At 48.0% G+C, this 9,864-nt stretch overlaps 1 protein-coding gene across 1 annotated transcript in view; it reads right to left on the bottom strand.

Annotated features, from left to right (window-relative positions):
- The window catches only part of CHPF (chondroitin polymerizing factor), a 424,210-nt gene that overhangs the window by 82,177 nt on the left and 332,169 nt on the right, over nt 1–9,864 (bottom strand). The gene's annotated exons all lie outside the window — the stretch shown is intronic.

Raw genomic sequence — 9,864 nt, 5'->3', positions numbered from 1 at the left:
GGCCCCAGTGATTGGTTCAGGAATCCTCATGTGACTTGGTTTGGCTTATGAAGGCCCAGCGCAGGCATTTGACTAGAGTAACCAAGAAAGAGGCAAGTTTCCTTTCAGGGTTGCTGAGAGGATAAGCCTGGAGCTGCTGGCTTTGGGGAGGCGCTTTCCTAAAGTGGAGCCATGAGAGAGAGGAAGACGACCCGGGTGGAGAGATCAGGGCCGGATCCTGGGGATATCTTTGAAGCCCCTGGGTCTAGTTGTGCGCAAAGACAGAAACCCCTGTGATTCCAGGTAACATAAGCTAAAAAGGAAGCCCTCCCCTCCCCGTTTCTATGGCTTAAGATAATTTGAAGCAAGTATGAGCCACCAAGAGTTCCAACTAAACAAACCCTGATTCCAACTTGAGCTGGGCTGAGATCTGTCTCTTGTATCGAAGAATGAACACAATGGAAATCATTGCAGCCACACAGTTGTGCAGAGGCCGTGGTTCTTGGTTCCTGTTCTGAAGTGAGGCAGAATGATTAATCCAGCTCACTTTTTTGTGTCAGGCCTATGGCCTTGACCACTTTGTAACCCGACTGCTTGGTGGGACAGCAGGACTGGGGCTGTGTCACCGGGGACTTCCACCTGGAAAGGTTGTGGGAAGGGTTGCCTGGCCTAACCAGGCCACTACATCTCTAAATCCATGGGGTGAAGTATTTAAAAATGAAAAGGGGTCATTGAAAATCCTGTACTTTTACATTTATTTAAAATTATTTAAAATTTATTTGAAAGATAATGTATACAGGAAAAAAAAATGTACACTGCACTTAAGAATGTAGTGCGTTGCTCTCATATGCCTGACCCCCTAACTCTAGATTCAAGCATTCTTACCCATTTTTTGTGTATCTGCTCAGAAATCTCAGTGCATGTACACAAGTTTCCCCAGAAAAGGGTAATGAAGCCACTCAACTCCATTTAAAAAAAAGATCGGCCTGGGCAAACATTGGCCCGGGCACGGTGGCTCACGCCTAATCCCAGCACTTTGGGAGGCCGAGGTGGGCGGATCATGAGGACAGGAGATTGAGACCATCCTGGCTAACACGGTGAAACCTCATCTCTACTAAAAATACAAAAAATTAGCGGTGGTGGCGGGCATCTGTAGTCCCAGCTACTTGGGAGGCTGAGGCAGGAGAATGGCGTGAACCCGGGAGGCATAGCTTGCAGTGAGCCGAGATTGCGCCACTGTACTCCAGCCTGGGTGACAGAGCGAGACTCCATCTCACACACACAAAAAAGATTGATTTCTAAGATTAGTTTCTCCCTGGCAGGTCTGGCCTGCTTGGTGGGAGAGTGGGGAGGAAACGGTAGGAGTTATGGAACCGGCTAGTTGGGAAATGCTGGCTGGGGTAGAGGCCCCTTGGAAATGCCTGCAGAAGCTGAGGGCCCAGAAAGATCTGTGCAGAGGCCCAGAAAATAAATTCACCTACTTCTGTTTTGCTTAGAACTGTCCTCAATTTTTAATTGAAGCAAATTAAAACTTCCCAAAAATATTAGTCCACTTTCTCGGCAACGTGCACACCCCCTTCTCGGTCAGTGAGTTGGACCATCTGCAAACAGAAGCTGGTGCTGGTCCTGAGGAAGGCCTTTCCCTGGCCAGAGCCTGCCCTTCACACCAGGCCTGTTTGTAGGCACTTCCCCAGAAGTCAGGTCAAATGAGGCCATGGTGCAGATGGGGCAGAATAATCTCCAGTCATTCAGGGTGACTGGTAGAGAAGTGTGAGGCAGGGAGTTGGAAGAGGAGTTCCTTCCATTTCTTTGTGCTTATCATCTCTGTGAACACCTTGTTTTCTAGAACAGTGCAGTGGGGTCTTCTACAGTCTTTATGCAGAAGTGCTCTTTCTTCAGTGACGCAGAAGACAGAGGTCAACGGTGAGGTCATCACCACTCCTGGAGGTGTCTGTCCCTTTAGTTCTGCACCTAACTAGGAGCAGGTGCCCCAGGTGCACCTGCCCCTCTGACCCTTCCACCCTCTGAGCAAAGGCGACTGATTTCCCACTGGCGCTCAGCACAGGTGTCAGTAGGAGGCCCTCGACCCTGGACAACTCCCAGAGATCGATTCCTCCATTCAGTCTGGCCTTTCCCCTCCAGCAAGTGCTTATTGATCCCCTGGCCTCTGTTTGGCCTTGGGGTTGCTGGCATGAAGGACGCAGACCTCTGGCTCCCGGAAAGCAGTGGAAAGAAGGGATCCTCTCACCTGAAACTAAATCCAAGGGAGAAGCAGGAAATTGGTGGTGGGGAATGAAGATGAGGATGAGGAGGAAGGGGCACAGAGGTGGTATTGAGGGTTTTTTTTTTTATACTTAGAAAAATTTAAAACTCTCTGTATTATAGATTCAAGAATTATATTTAAAAATTTATATAAGGCCCTATGGGGGTTAGTGACTTAACTAAGTGATAGAAAACTCCATTACTAAGACTTCAGAAGCAGGGAGAAGGCCAGCTCGACAGACCTGTCTCTTTTTCTCTGTAGGAGAGGGTCCGTCTTTGCCACGTGGAGGACAGGGTGACATCCTCCACCCTTGTCAAGATGCTGTGGTAGCTTCTGAAGAGACCCTACCCAGATTGCTTGGCTGCGGTTGAAAATTCAGCCATGGTTCTGTGCGTTATGTTTTGCCCATCACTGAGTACATGCACTATTTCACATCTATCTATTCATCTACTCAAGGGGTGGTGTGGTGTGGTCGTGGTATAGGAAAAGACACGGTGGATTTAGCTCTAAAAGATCCAGGGTTATGCCTTAGTTTTGTGGCTCCCTATTTAATCACAAAAGTGCTCACCCTTGTTCCCTCATCTACTGCATGGGGATGAGACTGATCAGTAACTTACCTAATTCACAAAATTGTTGTGTGTAATCACGTATATGGAAGTACTATGTGGTCCATAAAACAGGAAATAAGTGCTGGTTAAAAACCTGCCTAGGCTGGGCACAGTGGCTCATGCCTGTAATCCCAGCACTTTGGGAGGCTGAGGCAGGTGGATCACCTGAGGTCAGGAGTTTGAGACCAGCCTGACCAAGATGATGAAACCCCATCTCTAAAAATACAAAAATTAGCCAGGCATGGTGGCGGGCATCTGTAATCCCAGCTACTCAGGAGGTTGAGGCAGGAGAATTGTTTGAACCCGGGAAGTGGGTTGCAGTGAGCTGAGGTAGTGCCATTGCACTCCAGCCTGGGTGACAGAGCAAGACTCCATCTCAAAAAAAAAAAAAGCCTGCATTTTAATGTGTTTCTATGTGGATATGTCCTCAGACGCTTCTGGGGACAGGAGTGAACCATAGCATAGGTGTTGTTCTTTTGACCCATCTTTGTCATTTGATTGTTTTGGACTCAGTGACTTCTCCATTCTCCACAAAAATATTCTTCAGTTTACCAGTTACTATAATTACTTGTGCACTTGCTTTCAATTCCACAGACGTTTATTGAGCTCTTAGAATGTGCCAGGCTGTATGTGAGAAGATGGGGGCAGGGATCCAAGGATGAATCAGATGCGCTCCTGCCTTCAAGGAGCTTCTGGTCCAGGGAGGGAATGGGAAAAGGTGCCCTGGAGGTGGTCGTGAAGGCTGGGTAAGGTTACAGTAGGAGAATATTGCTATAGTGACTGTTTCTGAGCACCTGCTCTAATAATTTCATTCACATTATTTCACTCAGTGTGACCACCCTGAATGAAAAGTGTGATCTCCATTTCACAGGTGAGGAAGCTGAGGCTCAGATTCAATACAGGGAATCTCACCAAGGGGATACTAGATGTCAAACTTGGGCCATCTGCCTGGAATCTGTGCCCTTTCCTCTCAACTGGGTTGTCTCTCAGGCCTTCCAGAGTGCCCACCCTGCTTCACCCTTCAGTCTCTTTCCCTTTTTTTTTTTGGCTGGAGTCTCATTCTGTTGCCCAGGCTGGAGTGCAGTGGCACAGCCTTAGCTCGCTGCAAGCTCTGCCTCCCAGGTTCAAGCGATTCTCCTGCCTCAGCCTTCCGAGTAGCTGGGATTACAGGCATGTGCCATCAGGCCCAGTTAAATTTTTATATTTTTAGCAGAGATGGGGTTTCACCATGTTGGTCAGGCTGGTCTTGAACTCCTGACCTCAGGTGATCCACCTACCTTGGCCTCCCAAAGTGGTGGGATTATAAGCGTGAGCCACCGTTCCTGACCTTCAGTCCTTTTCTATTCATCTCCTTGTGGCACCAACTTCCAGGGAAACCACATTCTTCCGGAAAAACACAAACCAGATCACCTAAATATCCAGGCAGACTATTCTTTCCTGCCATAGGGCCTTTCTGGGCCCTTCCTTTTGCCTAGAATGTTCTCCTCTCCCCACTTCTCCAACTCACCCTTCATGGCATGGCCAGTTCTTTCGTTCCCTTCAGGTTTTTCCTCTTTGTCACCTCCTTACCGAGATGTCCCTAATTCTGCTTCCTGAATGTTCACTGTAGCAGGCCTTTCCCCTCATGGCTTTTGCCATGTTTCTTAATTATAAGTTGTGTTTGCTTGTTTGTTGTCTTCAAGACAGGGTCCAGGACTTTTTCACCAACATATACGCAACCTGGCATGGAGTTCTGAGTGAGTGTGTGAGCTTCAGTTTACACACTGGGTGCGTGAAGTGTTACTTTACAACATTCGCAAAACAGCCTCATTTTATTTCAAGCCCCCATCCCACAGGGTTAGCAGGACTCACCGACTTCACTTTCTCCCCTCTCTGCATCTTGGAGACCCTCCTGCTTTGCTGATTGGGGAGGTCAAAGGGTCTGCTCCTCCACTCCTTCCCCATCTTCCAGCCAAGACACTGTCTCTCTTGCTAACCCTCTTCCTCTTTCTTCCTTCACAAACCTCCTTTGGTTCCCTAAAGCGTTGGCTCTGGAAGAACAAAAGGCAGAAGGGCTCGTAGGCGATTTCTGCTTTCTGTCCTACCCATTCGCCCCAAATAACAAAACTCAAAGCAGGCTACCTGCTTGGGTAGGGCCAGAAGAGGAGCATGTAAGGACATAGATCCATATTTCAAAATTCTCTGTTAGCCAAATAAATCAAATACATCAGTAAAGACGGGAGCTGGAAGGTGAAGTCTGCAGGGGTGGGAGGAACTTCAGGGACATTGGTGCTGTCCTGAGATTGGATCTATTTAAAAGCTGAGTCCAAATTTACCAAGCAACCCATAAATTATAACGGGATAAACCACCGCAGAGTAACAACAATAGTAAATAATAAGAATTTCATTTATTGAGCACCTATTTTGTGCCAAGCATTGAACTGGCATTTTATATATAGCATCTCTAACTCCAGAGTCTGGGCTCTTTCTCAATGCCATGTTATCTCTTGTGTAAAAATAATGTCTTACTCACCACCAGGCCAGTCAGCAGCAAATGGCACTGGGTGCTCTGCTCTGGGGAGCGGGGAGATCCTTTTCACAAGAGTCTAAGTGAAACTGGGGCTAGCTCAACCCATACCCTGCTCTATTCCAGAAACTCTCTAGCCTGCCAAGTTAGGGTTACCAAGGCAAAGACTGGTCCATGACCAAAGAGTGTCACAATCTACCCTGGTGGGGTAAAAGTCATTCTGGATCTCCCCGCCTTCTTAGAGTTTGCGATTGTCATCTTTAGTATGGCTCTTAGAATTATTGCTCTGGTAAGGGCAAGCTTTTGCTTATTTCATGTGTGTACATTTCACCATTTTTCACACTGCAAGTTATTTGAGCACTTTTTGGTACTTTCGTCTCTTAGATTTGTAGTAGTATTGAAACTAGCTAACAGTGTTGAGCACTTACTATAGGCCAGTCACTCTTTTATACAAAGGAACTCATTTCATTCTCTCAACAACCCTGATATTTTTGCGATTTTACAGATAGGCAATCTGAGTCCCAGAGAGGGCAAATAACTTATCAAAGTCACATAATTGTCAAGTGGCAGAACTGTGCTATGAACTCAGGCTGCTTGGCTCTAGCGGTCTCACGTTTAACTACTCCCCCGTACAGATGCTAGTCGCAAAGATGCAGTCTCCTTGAAAAGTCGATCTGGGAAGTTAGTGGTCTATTTCAGTTTGTGCCCATGGCATGGAAAGTCTAACAGTTGTGTGAGGCATCAAGACATGGTGGGGGAGGCTGGGTGTGGTGGCTCACGCCTGTAATGGCAGCACTCTGGGAGGTTGAGATAAGTGGATCACTTGAGGTCAGGAACTTGAGACCAGCCTGGCCAACATGGCGAAACCCCATCTCTACTAAAATTGCAAAAATGAGCCAGGTGCGGTGCCTGTCTGTAGTCCCAGATACTAGGGAGGCTGAGGCAGGAGAATCACTTGAGCCCGGGAGGCAGAGGTTGCAGTGAGCTGAGATTGCGCCATTGCACTCCAGCCTGGGTGACAGAGCGAGACTCTGTCTCAAAAAAAAAAAAAAAAAAAAAAAAAGACATGGTGCGGGGAGGTACTGTGGTATATGGGGATAAACATTAGATGTAAAGCCTGAAGCCCATGCATCTGCTTCTTGGCCATGTTGCCTATGAGCCTTAGACCTTGGGCAAGCCAATTAAACTTCCCAAGCCTCATTTTTCTCACTTGTCAAATGGGATTAAGATGCTCTACCACAGAGGGTTGTTGTGAGGAACCAATGAAAATATGAATATTAAAGTGGCTTGTGAGCCGGGAAACACTACCTGCATTTAAAATAATGAAGTTATCATTGTTGTTATCCTTAAGAGTACAGGATGGAGACGATAGGGAATGACACAGTAATCTTAAGAGAGGCAGGGGCTACCCAGGCCTGTTAACAGGAGGGCCATTCCCTCACATCCTCTCTGCCAGCTCCTTGATGTTGGCAGCACTAATGTCTGGTGCCTGCTCATCCCATGACCCAGACTTAGAGCCCATTCCCCTGATTCTATCAGTCAGGATGCCTAGTTGCAAACAGTAGCCACTTTAAGCTGGAAAGGAATTTATTAAAAAATAATGAGGATTAGGTAGTATTCTGGGGAGGAATAGAGAGCAACGACTAATGACCAGCCACAGCATGAGAACTTCTCCGCCTTCCATGCCTGCAGAAGTCTGAGTCTCCTATGCACGTTGCTCACTTCTAAATTCAGGTCGTGCACAGGTGAGTCTGACCGGTGGAACCGAGGTCAGTATCTGTGCCCTGGCTGCAAGGGTTTTCCGGCTTCTACCTTGGCAAGAGAGGACTTAGGAGAAATGATCAGAATGTAAAAGTGGGTTTTCAAAGATTTGGGTGGCCACAGATGACAAATTATCTGCCATACTGGTCTAGTTCCCAGCATGCTGGCCCCTCAGAGTGATTTCAGGTAACAGCATGAGAGGAATCCACCCGAGTGCTTCTGGCCCATTCATGGGGAGCCCAGAGAACGATGTGCTTTGCCTCTACATCTGGGTGGTGTCGCAGGATGGCTCCTGCTCCCTCAGACTTAAGGGACAGGCTGTAGTGCTGCTGCATGTGCAGACAAGTGTACTGGGGTGCCAGCATGCAGGGTGGGGACGTTCCTGTGAGACTGGACCGTGGGGAAGGGTGTGACAGTTGGCTACTGCTCAGAGCTGGCCTGTTGCTGGCTTCAGCCTTTGCTGTCACCTTTCCTGTCACCATTTCAGTGTCTACAGGCTCTAAGCTAGAAGCTGACACATACCCAGAATGGCCATCATTTGTGCAAGAAAGGAGTGCTCTTTTGTCACAGAAATGAAGACCCCATCGGGAACACACCGTAGGGGACTGACGATTACAGGTGCGCTGCAGGCAGGATGTCAGAGAGGAGAGCGGGCCTAACAAAAGCATGCGTTTATGTCTAATAGGATGAGTTGGTACGAAACAACTGGTGGGTGTCAGCATCATCTTACTGCCCCCAGCCTGGAAAGAAAGAGATAAACATGGGTTTCTAAAAGCTCTTCAAGGGGAGATTTTGCTCCATCATCTCAGAGGGGTGGAGGAGAGAGGAAGGTCTATAAGGGTAGAGAATGAAGCTGCAGACTCTGGGTGGGGTGTGGGAGTCTCCAACTGAAAGGATGGGGGTCTGGGGCTCCCAAAAGATGAGGACCTGTGCTCAGCATACTCCCTGGGGTGGGTGGAGCCTCAGAGGGATGAGTCCTGTGATACCCTTATGGCATCTTGGCGTGCAGGATGTACATGGATGTACACCAGGGCTCCCAGTGGCAAGACCTTTCTCAGGCTGTCTCAGTATTAAAGTAACTGCTGTCTGACTTTACCGGCTAGAGGAGCAGGATTGGGAACACAGTGTCGAGGTGGACTGAAGACCAGAGCCCTAGGAAAGATTCCAAGGCTCTGGAGTATCTCTAAGGACGTGAAGGCCCTACCAAAACAAAATTCAAGGTAGGGACTTGGAACCACGTTGCCTGGCTCAGAGGAATAAAGAATTGGGATAGCTCTAGTTTGCTAGGCCTACTGTAACACAGAATCATAAACCAAGTGGCTTAAACAATGGAAATCTACTGTCTCATGGATCTGGAGGCTAGAAGCCAGACACAGAGGTGTCTGCAGGTCTAGGCTCCCTCTGAAGGCAGTAGGGAAGGATCTGTTCCAGCTTTGGTAGTTCCTTGGCTTGTGGCAGCATAACTCCAGTCTTCACAAGGTGTTCTCCCTGAATGCACGTCTCTGTGTACAAATTTCTCCTTTTTACTCGTATATAAGCACGTGTGTGTATATATATATAATATATAATATATATAATATATATAATATGTAATATATATATTTTTTAGATGTAATCTTGCTCTGACACCCAGGCTGGAGTGCACTGGCACAATCCCTGCTTACTGCAACCTCTGCCTCCTGGGTTCAAGCAATTCTCCTGCCTCAGCCTCCTGAGTAGCTGGGATTATAGGCATGCGCCACCACACCAGCTAATTTTTAGTAGAGATGGGGTTTCACCATGTTGGCCAGGCTGGTCTCGAACTCCTGACCTCAGGTGATCCACCTGCCTCGGTCTCCCAAAGTACTGGGATTACAGGTGTGAGCCACTGCCCCTGGCCAATTTCCCCTTTTCATAGGAACACCAGTCATAATGGATGAGGAGTTCCCCCTTATCTTAACATCTGCAAGAATGTTATTGCCAAATAAGGGCACACTCTCATGTACCAGGGGTTAGGACTTCAACGTATAAATTTTGGGGGATACAATTCAACCCTCAACAGCTGGGCCTCCCATTCTGGGTTTTGGGGCACACTTCACATGCTCTGCCTAGGCACAGCTGATTCCCACCCTAGGAATTCCCACCCTGGGACTCACCCTGTGAGACCTAGGAGGACAGCACATCTCTTTCAGTTAAAACTTTTGTCTGTGGTTTGGAGAGTCACCTTCAATACATGGATAATGATGCCCAAAGCTGTCGGCAGCCTGCTTTCCAGCTGTGATCATGGCAGGTAAGGAGCCTCCCTGAGTCTCCACTGTCCTCTGCTGACCAAATGAGAATCATAACAGCTCCTCTTATTATTATGCCTGAGACAAGGCAGTCAGTCTGGAGAGGGCCTACCTAGCTAGCACAGGGCTGTGAGCACACACAAGACAATGTGGGCGTCCAACAGATCCTAGCTCCCTTCCCCTTGGAAGGCTATGCACACACAAAATCTTTCCTTGGGTTGAGCTGAGGTCTAGATGAGGCCAGAGGTCAGACAGGGTAAAGTACCAAGGTCACAGGGCTGTATGGGCATGGTACTGTGTAGAAGTTCAGTTTCATTGATCTCAGGATAGGGGCCGATTGGGGTCCAGAAGCTCCTTCGAAAGACCTTTTGCCCTTGGAAAATGGGATGTGACCTCAGGGATGGGGGGAGAAGGGAGAGGAAATGTGGAAACGAAGCCATAAAATCTTAGAGGTGGAGAGAACTTTGGAACACCACTGTT

The sequence above is a fragment of the Macaca thibetana genome, chromosome 12 (genome assembly GCF_024542745.1).
Source record: "Macaca thibetana thibetana isolate TM-01 chromosome 12, ASM2454274v1, whole genome shotgun sequence".
Lineage (NCBI taxonomy): Eukaryota > Metazoa > Chordata > Mammalia > Primates > Cercopithecidae > Macaca > Macaca thibetana.
The sequence above is the reverse complement of the archived record's forward strand: the minus strand, read 5'-3'. Positions and strand labels throughout refer to the sequence as shown.